This window comes from Pelodiscus sinensis, chromosome 5 (genome assembly GCF_049634645.1).
Source record: "Pelodiscus sinensis isolate JC-2024 chromosome 5, ASM4963464v1, whole genome shotgun sequence".
Lineage (NCBI taxonomy): Eukaryota > Metazoa > Chordata > Testudines > Trionychidae > Pelodiscus > Pelodiscus sinensis.
This window is the reverse complement of record NC_134715.1, coordinates 2,531,727-2,553,467: the sequence shown is the minus strand read 5'-3', so window position 1 is coordinate 2,553,467 and position 21,741 is coordinate 2,531,727. Positions and strand designations below refer to the sequence as shown.

The 21,741-nt window shown below is 44.7% G+C and overlaps 1 long non-coding RNA gene across 1 annotated transcript in view; it reads right to left on the bottom strand.

Moving 5' to 3' along the window:
* The window catches only part of LOC142829390 (uncharacterized), a 33,758-nt gene that overhangs the window by 9,728 nt on the left and 2,289 nt on the right, over positions 1-21,741 (bottom strand). The gene's annotated exons all lie outside the window — the stretch shown is intronic.

Here is a 21,741-nt window from a genome sequence, read left to right as displayed (position 1 = left end):
AATGCTTGTAACGGAAAAGTTTTCCGTTAAAAGCATTTTCAGAACAGAGCATCTAGATTGGCATGGGACGCTTTTCCGCAAAAGCACTTATTGCAGAAAAGCGACCGTGCCAATCTAGACGTGCTTTTCCGCAAAAAAGCCCCGATCGCCATTTTCACGATCGGGGCTTTTTTCAGAAAACAAATCTGAGCTGTCTACACTGGCCCTTTTGCGCAAAAGCTTTGCGTAAAAGGGACTTTTGCCTGAATGGGAGCAGAATAGTATTTCCGCAAGAAGCACTGATTTCTTATAGTAGGAAGTCAGTGCTTTTGCGGAAATTCAAGCGGCCAGTGTAGACAGCTGGCAAGTTTTTCTGGAAAAGCGGCTGATTTTCCAGAAAAACTGGCCAGTCTAGACACAGCCTGTTAGATGAGGTTTTCACATTTTCTCTGCCGACACCTGGAGGTTTCTTATAAGGGAGTTTCTCTCCCCATCCATGGCTTCTCTTGGAAAGCCATTTCACTGCTTGTCTCTCCATTTTTCCATCTGCAAAATGGAGCTCATGATGTTGACCTCTTTTTGCAACAGCTCTTCTTTTTACTAGGAGATGTCGAAACTCTCTGCAACGTATTCATGTAATCCCTTAGGGCATAAGTGCAGAAGGAGAAAGAAAGTTCTTTGCCCTGTACTATCTGTATACACCAGGTGATCCACCTTGCTATGGAAGACAAGAGATTTTTTTAGGCAGGTAATCAAGTGCATAGAAACGTGGCCTAAGTTTTCCACAGAAGTCTAGAGCTAGGAGCTAACCTGCCTAAATAAATGGCCTGATTATCAGCGGTGAAGAGTGTCTACATCTTGTGTTGATTTCCACCCCTTTCTATGCTGGCCCAGGCTGTGTGTTGGAATCTTCCTTGGAGCCATTAAAAAAGCACAGTTCACCATCCAAGTCCCGGACCCAGGGGGAGCAATCGGCTTCATCATGCCTTTGCTTTTCCCCAATCTCTGCTCATTACCAAAACCCCCTCACCATTTCTCCTCTTTTTTCCTTGATCATCACGTACTGCCCTGTAAACAGCTCACAGCTGGTAGGTTTTACTATGACTTCAGAGGTAACTCATCCTATCATGATGTCACACAACCTTCTCCATACGTTAATCCATTAGATAGCTGTATCCTGCTCAGCTCTGTCTCTGCCTATCTCTGAGATTCTCTAGGGTTGGTAACATTTTCATTGACTTCCATGGGATTTGGCCCAGGGCCTACGTTCTATGTCTCGGCTGGCATTCTATGGTCCTCAACCAAGTTGTGGTCGAGGAGTGATGTGGTCTGCAATTTTGGATGAGTTGGAAAACTAGTTTTTTAATGATTCCTCCTTCAAGGAGGAGGGTGGATTTGTGTCTCCTTTTAACTTAATATATCCCCTTTATCTGCAACAAAATGTACTGGACTGCATGGTAACAGGAACATCTCTCCCTGTGCCAGCTAATGATTTTTCAAGCCAAAGGAGAATAGGGCCACATGTAACAAAAGCTAGGTCTAGACTACAGTCCTTTGTCGGAAAAAGCTATGCAAATTCTGATGGCTTTTCTGGAAGAGCCTTTTCCGCCATTTGGCCCCGTCTAGACATCCTAAGATATAAAGAATGGACAGTCTAGACGGGGCCAAAGGGCAGAAAAGCTTCATCTTTCAGAGGAGCCCTCATTCCCCATAGAATGAGGTATACAGGGCTCCCCAAAAAAGCGTGTTTGCTCTTCCAAAAAAAAAAAAAAAAAGCGGAAGAGAAAATGCGTTCTCTGGATGCGGTGGAGTTTTTCTGGGATACCTTCGATATCCTGGAAAAACACGCCAGTCTAGATGTACCCAAAAGAAGCGGAAGTAGACTATGGATTGTCTCTCCTTTTGGTCATTCGGAGAGAATGACTAGCTGGTAAGTTATCTCCTACGTTGGTCCCACAGTCAAAGATAAGATGGATGATGATTGGCTGAATTAACTCTGATGTCACAATTACAACCAGGATCCACAGTGTCACAGTCCCACTAGCCAACCAACCATGAACCTTGATACCACAAACCCAGTCAACCAGAAATCACAGTTTAACAACGCTAATGGCCAACGAATCATGAATCCCAATAAAGAAGAAGAGGAGGGTTGGGAGGGTAAGAGAAGGAAAGAAGATATACTTGGTGGAAGTTCAGTACTATCTAACCTTTATATTCTGAGATAAGTATGAATAAAAATATAAGTGGGTTTAAGCCAAAACTGCTGATTTTTGCTTTGTGCACTTTTTAGAAACTAACAGCCTAATTTTCTGTAGTTCTGAAAAATTGAGCTAAAAAAATGAAACATTATTTGTCCAGTCAATTCCCCCAATGTGATTCTTGCAGCCATCCCATTTGTAACGATGATAACAAATTGATCACTTGTCACTGCTAGGAAAGATCCATCATAGCTGACACAAGATTTTCATGGCTATTGTTACATTTTGGAGTAAGGATCCTGGAAAATTTTAATAACTGTACAAAAAGATGGAAGCAGAACATTTTTGAGACAGATACAGCAGCACAGACCAGATTTACAGTGACTATATCGACTTGATTTTTGAAAATTGTTATTTTGACTGAAGGAGTACCTTTGGGTACATCTACACTGCAGCACTATTTCGGGATCCTTCCAGGATCCCGAAATAGCTATCCACGTCTTGACAGCATGCCCGTTATTTTGAAATATCTTTTGAAATAATGGGTGCTTTATTTCAATGTCTCTGTCTACACAAAGCCACATTTTGAAATAAACCACTATTGCAAAATGTCCCTTAGTTCAAAATAAGCTACACAATTTGCATTATGCAAACTGTAAATCTCATTCCATTAGGATTAAGGGTACTGTGTAGACACACCCTTAGGCTGTGTCTAGACTACATGCCTCCGTCGACGGAGGCATGTAGATTAGATAGATCGGCAGAGGGAAATGAAGCCGCGATTAAAATAATTGCGACTTCATTTAAATTTAAATGGCTGCCCCTCTCTGCTGATCAGCTGTTTTTCGGCAGATCGGGGCAGTCTGGACGCGCCGCGTCGACAAAGAAGCCTTTCTTGATCGGCACAGGTAAACCTAGTTTCACGAGGCATACCTGTGCCAATCAAGAAAGGCTTCTTTGTCGACGCGGCGCGTCCAGACTTCCCCGATCTGCCGACAAACAGCTGATCGGCAGAGCGGGGCAGCCATTTAAATTTAAATGAAGCCGCGATTATTTTAATCGCGGCTTCATTTCCCTCTGCCGATCTGTCTAATCTACATGCCTCCGTCGACGGAGGCATGTAGTTTAGACGTACCCTTAGAGACTACAGTCTAAACCAGGAACCCATTATATTATGCACTATAAAGATATATGATGAGACACAGCCCCTAACCCCAAAACCTTACCACCTAATGAAATACATTGTACAAAAGATGGGAGGCAAAAAGAGATGCAGCAATGTGTAAACAGGCTAACAGCAGGGTCGTGGCAGAGCCAAATTTCTGTCTTCCTTATACTAGGATGGTAAATTCTTTGGGGTAAGAGCTATTTGCATTTTTCCAGCACCATGACCAGGATCCCCTAGCTGCTTTGGTAATATAAGTAACAATAATAATTTTAAAAGACCACACTTCATCTTTTAAAAATGAACTAATCTCACAAGAAATAATAGACACCTGACAGAACAGTCTTTTAAAGAGCCATTTTTGTTCTCTATCCTTCTTCCATTCTTCAAAACTTTCTGCTCTCCTGCTGAGGTTTCATATCCTTGGCAGGGCAGCATGAATCCGTCAAAGATCGATTTAGCGTCTCTGTGGAGCTGAGACGATCTTTGTGGCATGTTTTTTCTACCACGCCTTCTCCGCAGGACTAGAACTTTCCGGTGCCATCGCAGTGCAAACAAGGAACACTGTTTTCAAACACACGGAAGGCCTTAAGGAGCACAGCTACTATTTGCAACATGGCTCTGGCACGTTGGAGCCGAAGTCTCTTTGAAAATCAGTGTGTGTGTGTAACGGTGTGTACTCATCTCTTGCAAGCCGAGTGTGGGTTCCTGCACTCACTCACTCTCTCTCTGTTTGTAGTGGCTCTTTGGTGACTCTGTGTCTGACTCAGCCAGAGGGCTGTCAGAAAAAGCCTTTGTCAACCACTCCCTTATGCCTCGTGAAATGAGGTTTACAGAAGCGGTCGACAAAGGCTTCCCCTGTCGACTGATCTGCGTCTTGACTCGTGCGCTGTGCCGACGATCAGCTGAGCTGGCACAGCATGCGGCCATGTTTATTTTAATAAAGCTGAGGATATTTAAATCCCCGCTTCGCTGACTATGTCGGGTAGCCTAGTTTACCTGCCTCTGTCGGCAGAGGCATGTAGTCTAGACAGACCCCTTGTGATGGTGTCTTTTTCTTTTGTCATTCGTGACAAAATTTCAATAGGGTGTCTGGCACTGTTATGCTCAATTATAAATGCATTGTCCCCTCAGTTCTATGCCTCCTCTTCAAAGTTCATCCATTAAAACCAGCCTGCTCTGCTGGCATTAAGAAATGCAGTGCTGGTAACAAGAAGACAAACACTAACTCCAGCTTTACTACAGGAAGAGACAGCTCATAAAATAATGGACATGCAACAAAAATCGCACAAATTCCCTCATTCTGATTCATCTTCTGAACTTCATCATTCTTTTAATTTGATTAAAACAGCTGATTGGGCCGTCCCTTCTGTATTTGTCGCAGAATCCTTTAACTACTCCAATATCTCACTGATTCTTGTATTCCAGCAAGATAGTTTCCCCCCGCGGAATTCGCTCTTAAGCTCCAAAACAACCCACAACCACGGTAATATAAACAAACACTGAGAGACACCATTTTACCAAGCTCTTTGGGGACTCCGGAAGGGATCATGTAGATTAATACCCTTTTAGCAGGTTAAGGGGAAAGCAAAATCTGAAAATCCCCACTCAGGGAAGATGAACTGGCTGAGATCCAGGTTGTCCAAGTGATTGCTGCCGGAGATTCAGAGAGATGGGAATCACAACCCACAGTCATAAAAGCTTTACGGATCAGACGTGCCACTTTTGGCATCTAAGGCCTAAATTCAAGTACCACTGCAATTAGCCCAACGTCGGCTCAGTGGCCACCAAATGCTGCAGGAATGTAAATCCCTCGGCACCTAAATATTTGTTCTAGGCACTTCCCATTTCTGACTCAGGGCATATGAACTTCATTGCACGGTGTCCAGACACCTTAAAGCCAGGGTGAGCCTCAGACCAGATAGAATTTTGCCCACTAACTTTGCCTGCTCTGAAAGCATTTTCCAGAGTGTGTTTACTGAATTGACCCATTTAAAACACAGCTGGAGGAAAAGGCAGAGGTGTCCCAGTCAACTTACTCACCAAAGTCTAAACTACTATTCATTCATCAAGCAAACTTGAAATCTCATTAAAAAATGATATCAGATTAGACACGATCTGTTTCCCATAAGCCCATGTTGATTGGCACTAATTCTATTATTACCCTCTTAAAATTCTTTATTCATCGGGTCCCATATCAGTCACTCCACCTCTGGGAGGCTTCTGTTGGAACACAGCTAGGCATGTCCGTCTTGGGAGAGGCCCTGGAGCCAAACCCAGGGCCAAGCTGGACTGTCTCCCTGGAAGCTGGACTGATTTTGATGATGGCTCTATTAATTGTTATTCTTGGTACTGCAGTAGCAAATAGGACCCCCAGTCACAGTGCAAGATTTTGTTCCGCTAGGTGCTGTACAAACACAGAACAAAAAACCAGAAACAATCCCCCGTCTCCAGGGGCTTACAGTCTAACACCACAATACGCTAATTATTCAGTGAGCTGACATGTAATCAATGGCTGAACAATGCAAATGCTTACCAGACAACGGCCTGTTTTGGTGTGTGAGCTGGTTTCTAAAAGCGAATATTTAGAGCCTTGTAAACCAAGTTTTATTCCCATTGCCTCATCCTGAGTGACTCTCTGGGATGATAAAACCCATCTTATTTGGACTTATTGCTGAGAAATAGACTTTTAAGGCATAAAGTTCTCCAGATGGATGCTTTTGGGGAATTAGTTGAATAAGAGAGATTTAATCCATCCCAAAGTCAGTATACTTAAATACCTGATGAACATAAAACCCTCATAGCTAATCCAAAGTGACAGGTACTAATGGAATACTTACTGGATTAACGACGAGCCTGCTATTTTGCAAGGGCTATGCTGTTTATTTCAACCCTATGCTTGAAAGGATGCACAAAATACACTCCGTCCCTTAGGCGCATTTAATTCAAGTGGACTGAAATGCATGGCTGTACATCTAAGTAGTCTATTGAACCTATGAGTTTTAGATTTGAGATGTATTATTACTTCAAGCACTTCAGACAGGAAATGTTAGCCTGGGGACCCAAATTTGAACGCCACCACGCTTTTCGATGAACTAAGACATATTTATAATTTGGGGGGAGGGGTTGCAACGCAAGGAGAATTTTTCATCTTTGCAGTACCGTTTCCCCTGTCCTTAATTAATACCATGCACAGGTGGTACACGGGATAACCACAGTAAATCACTCAAAGGGTTATGAGTCTCCAAAGAACCATTATTAAATATAGACACATCATAAAACAATAGGCTCGAAGGATGGAGCTGTCAGGCACGACCATTTCAATCGGCGCTGGATGTCAGAAGCTTTACTTCTACAAATGGAATCTTAAAGGTATTTAGCTGGCGGACTCAATTTATTGCAAAAAAAAAAAAAAAAAAAGGAAGGAAGGAAGGAAGGAGGGTGCGTATGTGAAGATTCCATCTCGCTAATGAGTTTAGTGACTTGAGGCACTGACGAGTTATTTGATTAAACAGATGATATCACCTACGCTTCCAGCATATTTCTCGTTTTGGTTTTGATGAGTCTAGTCTTCATAGCAATATCTGCCTTCCAGGTACTGGCCTTTCAAACCCACTATCCGGTGCATGCACCAATGTGTAATAGCCTGGCAAGTACATGACTAAGAGGCTAGAAACGTCTCCTTGTAGAACAAACAGAAACCCTGCCCTTTTCAGTAGGTCCACACATCCAGCACTGATCATTCACACCACATTTGCACAAGGTCATGGACAGCCAGCGTGATATTTTTACTCTTCAGTGGACAGCTGACCAAAGACAATTATTTGGTTAACTCCACCAATAGTTTCAAAACCACCTGATTGTATGGCCCATTTCAGGCAAATGAGGCTGCCTCATTAGCTGCATGAGGTTCTAAACCACAGGACACACATGGCTTTAGAACTAGTGGTTCATGGTTCCAGGATACCCCAGTTCCTGAAGCTACCCGGTTCTCCACCGAGCAGGCTGCTGGAGCCCTGAGCAGCTCCGGGGACCATGGAAACATTTCAAAGTCGAAAGGAAATGCCATATTTTGGAATACCAATTATGCAGGCAATTTTGATTTTTGTTTTCGTCCGTCTCAGAACATTGTCTTCTAAACTCCACAATTTCCCATGGAATGGGAATTCCATTTTCCAGCCAGCTCTAGACAGTAATTCAGCTACATGTAGGGACCCAACCAAGAGTGGCAGCAGGTTCAAAGCAAACAAAAGGAAGTTTTTCTTCACCCAGAGCAGTCAACCTGTGGAACTCCCTGCCAGAGGATGCGGTGAAGGCTAGAACTTTAACAGGGTTCAAAAAAGAGCTAGATAGCCAGTGATTGACTTAACCTCCATGAATCTATTAGCCAGGATGGGTAGGAATGGTGTCCCTATTCTCTGTTTCTCTGGAGGTGGGTGACAGGGGAGAGATCACATGAGGATTCCCTGTTATGTGCCCTCCCTCTGGGGCATCTGGTATTGGCCCTTGTCGTCAGACAGGATACTGGGCTAGATGGACCTTTGGTCTGACCCAGTATGGCCATTCTTATGTTCTTAGTGGTGTCTAAACACAAAATAAGAGGCAGATTCTGCCTTGAAGAGCTTTCAATCCAAAAAGATGGGACAGAATTATTGTTCCTAGTAGTTTTCCTTTGTCTTTTGGGAATTGAAGCATGTGGTGTCCAAAGCCTTCTCTACATTAGAGTTTGTGCTGCCATTGTACCTGCACTAATGGTGTAAAACACTCTGACTTGGGACTTGTATAGTGTAGTACTTTCCCACACCAGCACCTTAATCCCGAGACAATTCCTCCTTTTGCCAGCAAACAACCTCTTTGATTTTTTTCCCACTGGCATCTGGAAAGAGGCAGTGAGCCATTGATTTGTGCTCTGTCCCTTCCTATCTCCAATTCCATGCTGCCTTTTTTGGGTGCATGAGGTTGGCACTAGCCTTTCATGATTGATTTATCTGGGTTCTGTGCATCACATTAGACCTTCTACGAGCCTGCTTGCTGCATGCATAGGTTCATAGAATACTAGGACTGGAAGGGACCTCGAGAGGTCATCGAGTCCAGTCCCCTGCCCTCATGGTAGGACCAAATACTGTCTAGACCATCCCTGATAGACATTTATCTAACCTACTCTTAAATATCTCCACAGATGGAGATTCCACAATCTCCCTGGGCAATTTATTCCGGCGTTTGACTACCCCGACAGTTAGGAACTTTTTCCTAATGTCCAACCTAAACCTCCCTTGCTGCAGTTTAAGCCAATTGCTTCTTGTCTTATCCTCAGAGGCCAGTGCCTGTGGCACTGCATATTCCTCTCCCACATCTGGAGATAGCAGCTCCTGCTTAACGTGATTTCCTGCCCAACTTGGCAGAAGACATAAAAGAAGGAAATATTGTAAAATAACAGTCAGAAAACAAAAAAAGGGCCACCTCGAGTAAAACCAGTAAAGGAGGCAGTTGGGAACAAAAAGAATTTTTTTTAAAAATTAGGGTGTGTCTAGACTGTAGGCTTTTTTCGAAAAAAGGGGCCTTTTTTTCCTAAACAACTTCCCCTGCATCTAGACTGTTGCTGCGTTCTTTCAAAAGTAAATCGAAAGAACGTGGCAGTTTTTTCGACCACAGTAAACATTGTTTTACGAGGAAGAAAGCCTTATTTCAAAAGCGCTCTTTCAAAAAAAGGCCTTATGTAATGCAAATTGTGCTTTTTCGAAAGAGAGCATCCAAAGTACTGGTTGTAGTCTAGACGCTGTTTTTCGAAAGAGGTTTGCAGTCTAGACATAGCCTTTGAAGTCATAGTGACTTTGCTCCTGAGGTAAACAGAAAGGATCATAAACTCTGGCAAGTCAAGAGGAAAAGGATAATTAGGCAGGCGGAAAAAGAATTCGTTTTTGTGTCTTTTGCTGGTAGCTCTTCAAACAGCATTTTTTTAAAAAAATTCTTCAGAATCAGGAACCCTGCTAAATGATCAGTCGGGCCATTGGGCAACTGAAGTCCTAAAGGAGTACTCAAGACACACAAGGCCTCTGCAGGAAAAGCTAACTGGATGCTTCGCATCATTCTTCACTTCTGAGGATACCCACACCTGAGCTGTTCTTTTCAGGTGATAAATCCGAGGAAGTGTCCTGGATTGAGGCACAATAGAGATGATTTGGGAACAAATTGAAAAATTGAGCAGTACAGTAATAAATCACTAGAGGGCATTCATTAAGAGGTCTGAAGGAACTCAGATATGAAATTGCAGAACTAGGAACTGTGGCGTGTCACCTGTCCCTTAAATCATACCCTGGACCAGATGACTGGAGGGTAGCTAATATATCGTCCTTAAAAAAAAAAAAAAAAAACTCCAAAGCTGATCTTAGCAGTTACAGGCCAGAAAACCTAACTTCAGTACCAGGCAAATTGGCTATAACTATAGTAAAGACCAGAATTAACGGACAGGTGAACATGAGTCAACACAGCATACATGAGGAGCCATCATGCCTCGCCCATGTATTAGAAGTCTTTAAATGGGCGACAAGCATGTGAACAAGTGTGACCATGTTGATGTAGTGGCCTCAGGGCTTTCCAAGCATCTTTGAGAAGGTCCCTCACCAATGACCCTTATCCCATGACCGCTTACGTTTGCCTAAGAGGGAAGGTCTTCTCATGCATCAAAAACTGATTACAAGACATTAAAGACAGGGCCAGAATGCATTGTCCATTTTCAGAGTGGAGAAACTAGCAGGGTCCCCTGAGGGTCTGTCCTGGGACCAGTCCCGTTCAACATGTTCATACATGATCTAGAAAAGGGGACAAACAGGGAGATGGCAAAGTTTGCAGCAGACACCAAATTACTCAAGATAATTACGACCAATGCAGTGAGGAAAGAGTTACAAAGGGATCTCTTAAAACTGGGCAACAAAATGGCAAATTACACATTGTGTGTATGAATGCCAAGTAATGATCACTGAAAACATAATCCCAACCATGCCGACAAAATGAGGGGAGGGGGTCTACATCAGTGTTTCTCAACCTTTTTTTATAAAGTACCCCTTTAAAAGTAAATAAATAAAAGTACGCCCCCATACCTACAGTTTTCAGACACACCATTTTTTTCTATCATTGCAACACATTTGCTTAAACAATTTAATTGTAGCCAGGCGGACAATGACATTTTTGGGTGTAAAAAGTACAAAAATAATAAAGCGCTGTAAAACTTAAAACAAAAATTCAATTTTCTCCAAATTTCAGTTGTGTTGATGGACCTCCAGATTTCTCCCGTGTACCCCTAAGGGTACTTGTGCCACTGTTTGAGAAACACTGGTCTACATTAGCTGTTACCACTCAGAAAAGATCCCGGAGTCATCTCAAATAGTTCTCTAAAAACCATCTACTCAAGGTATAATGGCAAGCAAACAAAACAAAGCAAATATTAGGAACCATTAGGAAAGGCATAGACAGTTAGACAGAAAATACCATAATGGCAGAATAGCAATAGGCAGCACAACCAGCTCTTGAATGCTTCATGCAGTTTCAGCCCAGCTCAAATAAAGTTGTATTAGAACTGTAAAACATACAGAGAATGGCAACAAAATATGAGGAGAGTATGGAGCAGCTTCCACATGAGAAGACGTTTATTTTCTAAACTGAATGGTGCTAATCTTTTAAATAACTAAGGGGAGAGCTGATAGAGGACTGCAGAGTCACGAATGAAGTGGAGAAAGTGAATAGGGACGTGTATTTTACCCCTTCATGTAGGTATCTTGCCCTGAAAGATCTAATCTGGGCAATGCTGGGTGAGTCTTGCAACAGGCCCTCTATGTTCATGTTTGGACGTTCATAAGTTAGCAATAACTATATTGACCTACTATGCACAGTCAAAGTCCTCCTGTGTGCAGGTCTGAACACCAGCCAGCCAAATGGGTTGGGGGGGGGGGTGTAGCAGCAAGTGCATCCCCCCAGCAAGCCTGGGAGATCCAGCAGATAGTCCAATATGGCCTTAGTGTCTTTGAATATCACAATACCTAAGCTGACCTCCTGCAGAACACGGTCCATCAGATTTCACCTACTGACTCTTGCACCACACCCATATCTTGTAGCTGGGCAGGACCATATTGCTTTAGAAAGATACCTTGTCTCGATGTAAGGTCTCCTAGTGACGAAGGAGTCATCACATCTATGGATGGAGCATTCCAATGGCTAACCTCTGTCGTGCTTCAAAATTTGCGCCTGGCTTCTAGTCTGACTTTTTCTAGCTTCCGCTTCTAAGCTGGGATCTTGTTACACCTGTATCTGCACAATTGCTTTTTGTGTCACCAAGGCGATACGCCTCATTGTGATGCTGAAGGGGCAGTACAAAGCTACACCAATGTCCAATCCCCAAGCCACACCCGGACCCTCTGTCTGGTTCTCTCTCTTCTTTTGCATCTGTGAAAGTGTGACATGGCACAGGTAACTTGGATGGATTCTGAATTTCCCAAATGACAGAGTGAATATTAATTAGATCATAATAATTTAAACGCTCCTTTCCCGAGACTGTACATTTGTTTACTATTTGATTTATTGCTGACAATTTGTGGACAAAAAATTCAATTGCTAAGGGTTCACTAAGGCTGGGATGCTTGCTTCTAATTAGCTCTTATTTTGCCTCATTGCTGTCTGTTATTTTCGTTTCACAGGCAAGGCAAACAAACAATGTAACTTGAATAAAAAATATGTATTAAAATCCTCTGGTTATTATGAATCAACTTTAAATAGCCAGGGAATTGCTATTATGCAAATCCACAGATGGGCCTTGAGGGTAAAGAACTGGAATGCATGTGTTCAGAGTCTTGTTTTGCCAACAGAGCCTAGCTTGAGAGTATACACGCTATTTCCTTTACAATACATGCCATTTTTTTAGTCAGTGACTAAGGATAGTTGGTACTTTAATAAGACATGTCCATGCAATTTAGTGCCTTTCGCCCCTCTACTTAAATGTTGCATGTTTGTTTCATTGGTCTAATTTCCAAATGTCAATGCTGGGATTCTCCTTTCCCCCTAAAAAAAAAAATACATCCAAGGAAGTTAGGCTCTTAACACTCAAAGACATTCAATGGGAAATCTGATTTCCTAAGGTTCCTCTGAAAACCTCAGACTTAGACATGAAAGTTTTCAAATTCTTCTGGTGTTCAAATCTACATGAACAGATTCACTCTACTCTTCACTGACTGGGCCTCAGCTGGAGTCTTGTGACCAGTCCCGGGCACCACATTTCAAGAAAGATGTGGAGAAATAGGAGAAAGTCAAGAGAAGAGCAACAAAAATGATTGAATGAATTGGGTTTGTTTCCTGGACCTTTAGTCTTCCTTCCTAGGTCGTGTTTAGTTAGGAAAATAGAAGGCTGAGAGGAGACATGATAGCAGCTTTCAAGTACCTAAAAGGGTGTTACAAGGAGGCAGGAGAAAAATTGTTCTCCTTGGCCTCTGAGGATAGAACAAGAAGCAGCAAGGGAGGTTTAGGTTGGACATTAGGAAAAACTTCCTGCCTGTCAGGGTGGCTAAACACTGGGATAAATTGCCCAGGGAGGTTGTGGAATCTCCATCACTGGAGATATTTAAGAGCAGGTTAGACAGACATCTATCAGGGATGGTCTAGACAATGCTTGGTCCTGCTGTGATGGCAGGGGACTGGACTTGATGACCTCTTGAGATCCCTTCCAGTTCTCGTATCCTGTGGATTTATGATTCTATGACCTATTCCCAGAATTTCAAAGGCAGGAAAGGGAAGTTCCTGGAAAAGGATGCTCATGGGACCCCTGCTCAGTTGTTGCACATTTCTTATGTTCAAGGGTTTTGAGGAGCCCTTGGCAAACTCTGGACTCCATCCTCACAGAGAGGGTACATGGCAGGGACAAGCTCCATGAGGAATGTCCTGGAGAGTTAATCAAGTCAGAGGCTAATTGCATCTTCAGGTGGAGTGCTCTTCACAAAGAAAGGGTAGTTTCCATTGCAACAACTTACCAAGGGAAGGACTGAATTTTCCGTCACTGCTGGTCTTTATGTCAGTCGTGTATAGTCTTCTCACATGGGAAGAAGTTATAGGCTTGATGCAGAATTCCCTGGGTGAGGGTCTCTTGGCTGTGTTCTGCTGGTGGTTAGACTAGACTAGGCATAGTTGTCCCTTCTGGCCCTAAAACTCTAGAAATCTCTGAAAATTCCCCCACAAAATGCAGGCAGCTGCCCCCACACCCTATGGAGATACATAACGCTCGGGAATGCATTTTTACACCCCATCTGTGATAACTAACACTTATGAATGCGTCTCTCAAACTTGTGTGCCCAAGTCCCAAACATTCGCCATGCAGATTTGGGGAGTTCCTCACCGCCGCTCCAGTCCTACTTTGTTCTAAAAAGTCCTCCAAAGTTGCCCTGTGCTGAAATCTATGCTTGTTTTTGTTGGGTAGGGCACGTCCATTCATTACACAGAGCACACAGTGCGTTCAAAAGCAATGCTGTGAATTTCAATGGTTCCCACTGTGCCTTTTTTTTTAATTGCAATCCGACAGACAAAAATCTCGCCAAGGTCACCTCTGTTTAATTATCCATGTGATTGACAGGGCCACCATCAACATAACCCTGAATAACCAGAAAACTTGGGTAGTAGCTGAAATCCATTAGAAACGGAGTAATTGGAGGAACAGGTTTTGGAATCACAAAGGTAGAGAAACAGTAGCAATCGGAGGAGAGAGACTCAACTAAATAGAAAGTGGCAGATGCCACCCGCTTTCCCCAAACAAGCTGTTAATTAGTATGTATCCTCCGTGTAACCAGGAACTGTACTAATGAAACTGTCCTGCAAAATGTCAGAGGCAGCATTTTAGCTCTGCAAAGAATTGTACCCAGTATTCGGCCATGGTGTAGCGCTTGGGAATTGATTCAGGCAGGAGTTCTGCCTTTCGAATGGCTTGCTGTTTCAGAGCTTCTTGATTGTAATTTATTTCTCCTTTCTGTGCGCACGTGCACACAGGATACTCTTGAAAGCATCTCTATGGACGCGACCCACAGTCTGCAAAGACTGCCAGAACTCAAGCGATGTGACTGTCATTTAAGGCGCAACGTCCTTCATGTCTTATTTAGCACTTTGCCTCTCGTAGCACTTTACGAAGGCATGCAGAGTCAATATGCAGTGTTACAAATGGGGAAACTGAGGCACGGGCTGGTGCTGTGGCTTGCCTAAGTTCACCCCAGCAGGCCAGTGGCAAAGCTAGAAAGTGAAACTACATGCTCCGGAGTCCCAGTTCTAACCATCAGGCAATGCTGCATCCCACATCCCTGCGCAGATAAATGCTGCAGATAGAGGGAATAAATCAGACAAGATTTAAAGTGACCCTGTTCATTAAAAAGTGATCTTTTATTAGCCCTAGTATGATTACTATTAATTATTACAGTAACATAGACCCCTTTCCTCCAATTACGATCAGCGGTAGGCACGGAGATACAGTAAGAAAAATCCAGAAGAGCTTTTGATCCCATCAAAAGGTGACAGTGTAAACAGATGCACAGAAGAGGAAGTGACTTGCTCAAAATGATGCAGCAGAGCAGGAACCACACAAAGCAGAATCTCAGCATTTTAAGTTAAGAAGGATCATTATTTGTTTTCGGCCGTATTCTGCATACCCAAATCCCATCTGGGTCTAGGGCCAGTGTCAGCTAAAGTCTGTGGGAGACTCGTTGAATTCACAGGAAAGGGATCCCACTTTCATTCGCAGGTAGTAATAGAACCTCTCCAAAGATGATAAAAGTTTAAACCACTTTTTGATGAGACAAGGGACTGTGGACCTTTTACCGTATGAATTTTTTATGGATCCCTGATTATGCTGCACTATGTCTTCTGTCCCATGAAGGTTACAAGATGTCGATTTCTAAGAGAATGCAAAGTTCCAACCCTACAACCAGCGGCGTGCCATGAGGAATCTTTGACATTGCAAGCAATTGGGATGAGTGTTATTCATTCCTCAGCATGTGGCTGTTCTCTCCGTCTCCAAGAGAAAGACACAGAAAACGCAGGCATTAATCATCTGGGGTATTCGCTCCTCTGTGTTTACTTTTGCTTTGGTCTGAGAGGACTGATTTGCTCCCCAGGAGCAATACATGGGATTATTAGAAGCACTCAGCCCCAGTCTAACTCTGTTCCCAAACAGTTGATACTGTCTGATCGTAGATTTCAGCACAAGGCACAGCTAAATCTGAGCCCTTTTTGAAAACCCTTCTAGAAAACTTTACTGCACCCCACACAATCCCCTCTTGTTGACACCATGCTCAGTCTAATCATTTGACTTTTCTCTTCGTTATTCTGTTTTGCCTTGGTCACTGCCGATGTTCCCGCTCATCTTTTCCATCCATCTGGGGATTTATTCCATCCATGTGTGGAATAAATTTGATCTCCACCAAAGCAGATGTGAATGTGAACCACCAACAGAAACATAACATCTAGCCATGATCTGCTAATCAGCTGGGTGGCATTTCAATTTCTCCTGAGTGGCCGACAAGCACTCAGCTTACAGGGAACACTTGTCCCTTCCTCTTGGAAGCGCATTAGACATGATGGGACAACAAAGATTTCACCATCAGATTGCAGGATCAATATTAGGCTGTCACCCAGCTAGGAGAAAGAATTCAAAACAGCTAGATCAGGCATTCAGAAATATTGGGGAGTAAAAGAAATATAAAGCGGACGGGGCCAGCTTCATGCTGAGGGTAACTCCACTTAGTTTGGCAACCTTCGATGTAGCCACTAGGATAAGGCTGAGATCACTACACTTATCTATTTCATTACAATCCCAGGATTTTCATTGAAAATGTTAGCAATTTTTTTTGCTTTGATTTCCGCCCGCCACTTCCCATTGGTTACACTCTGCCCAAAACCATTTAACAAACTGTGTGAATGAGCAGTTTTCCTGGATTTGGGAAAATTCTAACTCCCCTCCGTTAACCACAGTCTTTAGGGAGAAGTTTGTGCCCTGTTCGCTGGCTTTCGGCTAACAAAAAGGACTGAATTTCCCACCGGTATAAGTGTTTCCCCCCCATTTCAGCAAAAGCCCCATTGAGTCGACATACAGGCCTCATGCAACATCAGGACTTGTGCTAGAACGCCCACTGCAAATTCCTCTCCACGCGAGGTTGTTTTTTTCCCATCCGCGTGTGGAATAAATGATGCGTACCGAGGCATGTGCGGATGTGAACCACCAATAGAAACCCAAATCCGAGACATACTGAGCAGAAGGCTTTGGGGTTCACATGGATAGTCCCTCCCTGCCCCTCACGAGTTGCCTCGGCAACGGGCACAGCTACGGTTACCTCAGCAGGTGCTCTGCAAGGAAGCTGACGGATGGCTGGGGCCCGAGACATGCATCATGTGGCTTCTGCGAATGGAAGGACTGGAGCGGCAGGGCCTAACAGATCCGCAGTGTAGACACCGGCCGGGGGTCCTAAGCACCGCGGCTAGAAACATCACAAAGCAAAGGTGCCCTGTAGGTGCTCCCCTGGCGTTTATTGCCAGTGCATTGGAGCAGCTCTCACTCAGTGGAGTTTGTCTCCCAGGCCCTGCAGAGTGAGGAAGGCCTAGCCTGAGTTTTCAGACAGGAATACGGTGGGGTTCGTGCCTCTCCTTAGGCCACCGAAGAAGCCAGTGGCTGAGCTAAGGACTGCAGCCTGTCCTCTAGGTTCCAGTTGCCTGCACCACCCTGCCTGGCCTGGCCTTGCTTGCAGTGTCTTGTGCCTCTCCTATGAAGGTCTCTCCTCAGAGCGTGTCCCGCCTTTCGCCTGAGCTATACATCTGCCCTCCTTCAGGCGCTAGGCCGTCTGGCCGTGCTCATTGTGTTCCATAGCCCCTGAGCGTTGCCAGGAAGGCAGTCACCTCACAGACTGAGTGGGGCCAGATCTTGGATGCATCACGGTGCTGAGCAGGGCATGTGACCCATAACAGCAAGCAGAGAGCCCCACGCCCAGCGGGGAGTTCCTGCTAGCACAAGTGAGCCGGTCAGGCCCTTTGAACTGCTCCGTATCCATCTTCCACTGCTCCAGGCTCCATTCGGAGGCCGCTACTCGAAGCAGCCCAACACCAGCGATGCAGAGATCAGAGAGCTATGTCTGGCTTCCTACCCCGGCTCCTTGCCCAAAGTGCAGCTCTGACGTGAAGTGCCAGATAGGTGCACCTGTTCCAGCAGTTATACGTCTTAGGTCATCTCCCCGGGCCTTCCGCGGGGAGGAATCTTGTTCTGAATGTATAACGCTCGTGGGCGTCTCTGTGCGAAGGCTCCTCATGCCTCTCAAGATTCAAAAGCATCCGTCCAAAGAAGGGATGCTTAACCAGGGCCCAGCAGGGAGCAACTGTTCTCTCAAAAGGGAACAAGGGCTTGAAATATAGCCAGGCTCAAAGGCGCTTTCTCAGGTGGCATGGGGCCCTTTGAAATGCTCCGTGTAGATCCATGGATAACGAGTTTAATTAACACGCTGCACTTTTCAGAGGAGGAAGCCAGCAGGCAGGATGGCCCCACGCGGTCACAAAGACAACGTCTGACTCCCAACGCAATACAAAGGACAGGCTGGCTCCACAAGGCTGGAAGTCATGGAGACCTTGCTGCAAACTATGCTAAGGTGACAGACTCCAAGTGGAGGCCGAGGGGTAAACGCGGGGCCCATTTCAGAGCTGGTGTAAGCTGGTGGAAAGTTACTCATGCCCGCTCAAGCGCTCAGGTTGGCTCTGTGACCCTGAGGGGAAGGACTAACCATCCCTAGCATTAGCCCATTTGGCAGATACAAGCTGTATGCATAGTAAGAGGGTTTACTTTTTCTAGCATCACATATGCCAAATTCACAGCTGAAGAGTGATGTTGCTGGTACAGCTTAGGCTGGCTTGCTGAAGGAAATAAGTTATACCAACACAAGGGGTTTGCATCGACTCTCAGGCTTTGGCTGGTAGGGAAATGTTGCAAAACCCACCTCTCTAATAGATATTGCTTCACGGGGAAAAGTTTCCAGTGTAAACCAGGCCTAGGTCTCATTTCTCATCCAAAGGACACTTCCTGGGCCTGTGGCGACAGCAGCATCTCCCTGCCTCTCAGAAGAGTTCAAGGTTGTGAGTCACGCAGACCCAGCTCCACAAATAGACTTGGCCCCGATTTAGGTGCTAGGGTGATCCACAACCCCCACTCTCAGCTACCACCTCACTCAGCACCTACATCTGCCCTGTAAACATGCCCTCAGCACCCATGTTTTCTACCTCTGGGCACATGCACTCCACTGCTGCCTCAGACAGCAGCCTAGACGCCTCTGGGCCAGTTGGCTTGTAAAACCAGCTGAAGGCACCATTGGGCGGCTTTGACGTGCCCAATTCCACACAAAGTGGCAGGAAGCAGGGATTGACAGCCGCTTCCCTCACAGCTTGAGCTGGGTGCCTATGGAGTGCACCAGGGCTCTGGGAGACCCAAGTTCAGTTCACTGAGGAGAGGGATTTGAGCAGTGATTTCGCGCCACTCCCAGGAGCACCTTTGACACACGACTTGTTCGTTATTTTCACTGTCTTGGGCCCATTACGCGGAAGAGCTTCAGCAGGAGAGACTGGGACAGCCCTGAGTCCAAATACCGCCTACCCCAGGGCTCAGGGAATTCCCTGAACAGCGAGAAGCCTCCACGGAAACCTCTTTACCTCAGGTTGCTGTCACGGCTGCTGCCTCTGGCCGTTGTCATGTGGAAAGGTTGGGCTGTTCTGTCAGGTAATGACTTAGCCACAACTCTGAACCCTTTCCCGGAGCCAGGGGCCTAAGCAGAGACACGTGACGGAGACCCCGTGAGGGGCAGGAATTAGCATGTAGCTCTCTCTTTGCAGTCTTTATTAATGAGCTTAGGCCGCTCCCCCTGGCGTTCCGGTTTTGGGTAGTGCGTTCTTAGACACCCACCTCATCCCATGCATTGTGTCAAGAGCCTGGCACCCAACTCAGTGTTTTGGGGGCCTGCATCACCCAGTGCAATCCACAGAATTGCCCATTCCCTTTCCGGATCCAGGCCCTCAGATGTTATGGTAATGGGGCCTTTGATACCCAGAGCACTCTTTTAGCCGCATTCAGAAGCCAGCTGGTTAACAAGGCATTAACAGGGATTTGTTACAATCAGATGCTAATCACCACCATATTGAACTAATCCTACAAGAGAGATGATTTAGAAAGGAAATTCCAAATTATATGTACTGTGTTTGTCCCCCAGGGAATAACATCTTTACAACTGGTAATTTTCTAACTTTTTCTTAAACACTGGTATTTTCATGTAAATGGTAAAAAAATATTGAAGTACGGGGGGGGGGGGGGGGAATCCCATCATTGCAATGCTTTGGGCTGGAAAAGTCAGATTTCTGCAATGCAGCTACATAGTGTTGCAACAGGTGTGTTTTCTGTGCCCAACAAGGGAAGGATAGCCTTGTATTTAAGCTGTCGTGCTACATTTATAAATGTTGACCTTTTGGAGAGTAGATTGAGAGCCTCACACACAGTCCGGGAGTATGCCATCCAATATAGGTCAGCACTGGTCATTATGGGGAATAGAAGAGTTATTTTCACTGAGTTATTACAGGGAGTTCTTATCTTTTTTTATTATTATTGTCGAAGTGTGCCGGGCACGTCGGTTTTTTTACGTCCGTTTTTATTTGATTTACATAGCAGCTGTCACCCACTTGGAGACCTTTTCAGGACCATCAGGATGGTTTACTCCAGGCACACGAGCCCTACTGAAATGCAGCCAGCTCTGGTGTGGGACACAGTGATTGGTTAGTAGCACATACTAGTCAAACACAAACAAAGCAGGTTTGTTCAGGCAAAGCAACACAGGAATGTAGACCTTACTAAAACGTGGCCAGGGTTTCTGAGGGAGAAGTGCTGTGGGCTAGTTTGCCTCCCAGCTGATTGGCCCTACTCCATCAATACCCCCTCGTGATGACAAAACAGGGAGTATGATGGTCCTGGCTGACTGAGGAAGGGCTGTGACAGAGACCACTTGCACCTGCTCATAGTGAGGGGCACTGTCTCCCTAGGCTAGGGCATCCCCACTGCAGGAGGTCAATGGGAGAATCTCTCCCATCAATTTCCCTTACTCCTCATGACCCAGTGGAGTTCTCAGGGCAACAGAGGTGCCATCAATGGTCAATTGAGAAGGTCCTTACTAGACCCACTAAATCAAACCCTGGCAGATGAATCTCCGAGCGTAGATCTTGGGTAAGTAAAGACAAGCCCTGAAGTGGGAGGCATACCCCAACCCCACTTATAACCTGATCTCTGGTACGGAGAGGAACAGTTTTCCAATGGGAGCAGTGGGGCAAACTAACTGGCTATATAATAGAGCTTGATACATTAATGATCAGAATTAAATGACATGCTTGCCTGCAGTAGGCAGTGACTGGGCTTGATTGCCCAGGAGGTCGCTTGCAATCCTAGGGTGTGTCTAGACTACAGGGGGGTTTTTTTTCGAAAAAAGTGGCCTTTTTTTGAAAAAACTTCCCCTGCATCTAGACTGCTGCCACGGTCTTTCGAAAGTAAATCAAAAGGACACAGCAGTTTTTTCGACCACGTAAAACCTCGTTTTATGAGGGAGAACGCCTTTTTTCGAAAGTGCTCTGTCGAAAAAAGGTACTGTGTAATGCAAACTGTGCTTTTTCGAAAGAGAGCATCCAGACTGCCTGGGTGCTCTCTTTTGAAAAAGAGCATCTAGACTACAGCCAGTACTTTAGAAAAAGCAAGCCACTTTTTTAGGCTTTTTCAAAAGTTTCAAAAGAGGCTTGGAGTCGAAAGATAGAGGATTTTTCGAGACCTAGCCCTTGTGTCTTAAGTGTGACTGTCTGAATATTTTAGTCCTACCCAATAGTACGCTCTAGTTCATTTAACTGCTAAAATAGTCCATTTAGCTTCACCTTTAAACATATGACCCTTAGAGGGAAAAAAAGGCAAATTAATAGATAGATTAATGTGAAAACCTGTACTTACATTAAGAAGATATTTGAAATGTAGATGTAAAAATCTAAGTACAGGTTTTCACATTAATCTATTTCCTTATGAAAAATGTTATATATCATTTGGCCAGAAATGCTGTTACTTACTTACTTGCTGTGTGGATGTAATTGCAACACCAAATGCAGTTTGGACGGATAGATGCAGTAAAGGACATCTCCCATTGGCTTGAATGGATGTTTTATTAAATGTGTGGGAACTCAATTAAGGTACCATGAGAGTTACGGAGTTTTAATACGAGGTAAATTGTTGTAAAGGGACTTAGAATTGGTTTTTAAATGCTGCCCAAGCAAACATTGATTTATCATCAGTGAGAGAATGAATGATAAGTGGGTCTTAATGAAAGAGAACCCTGG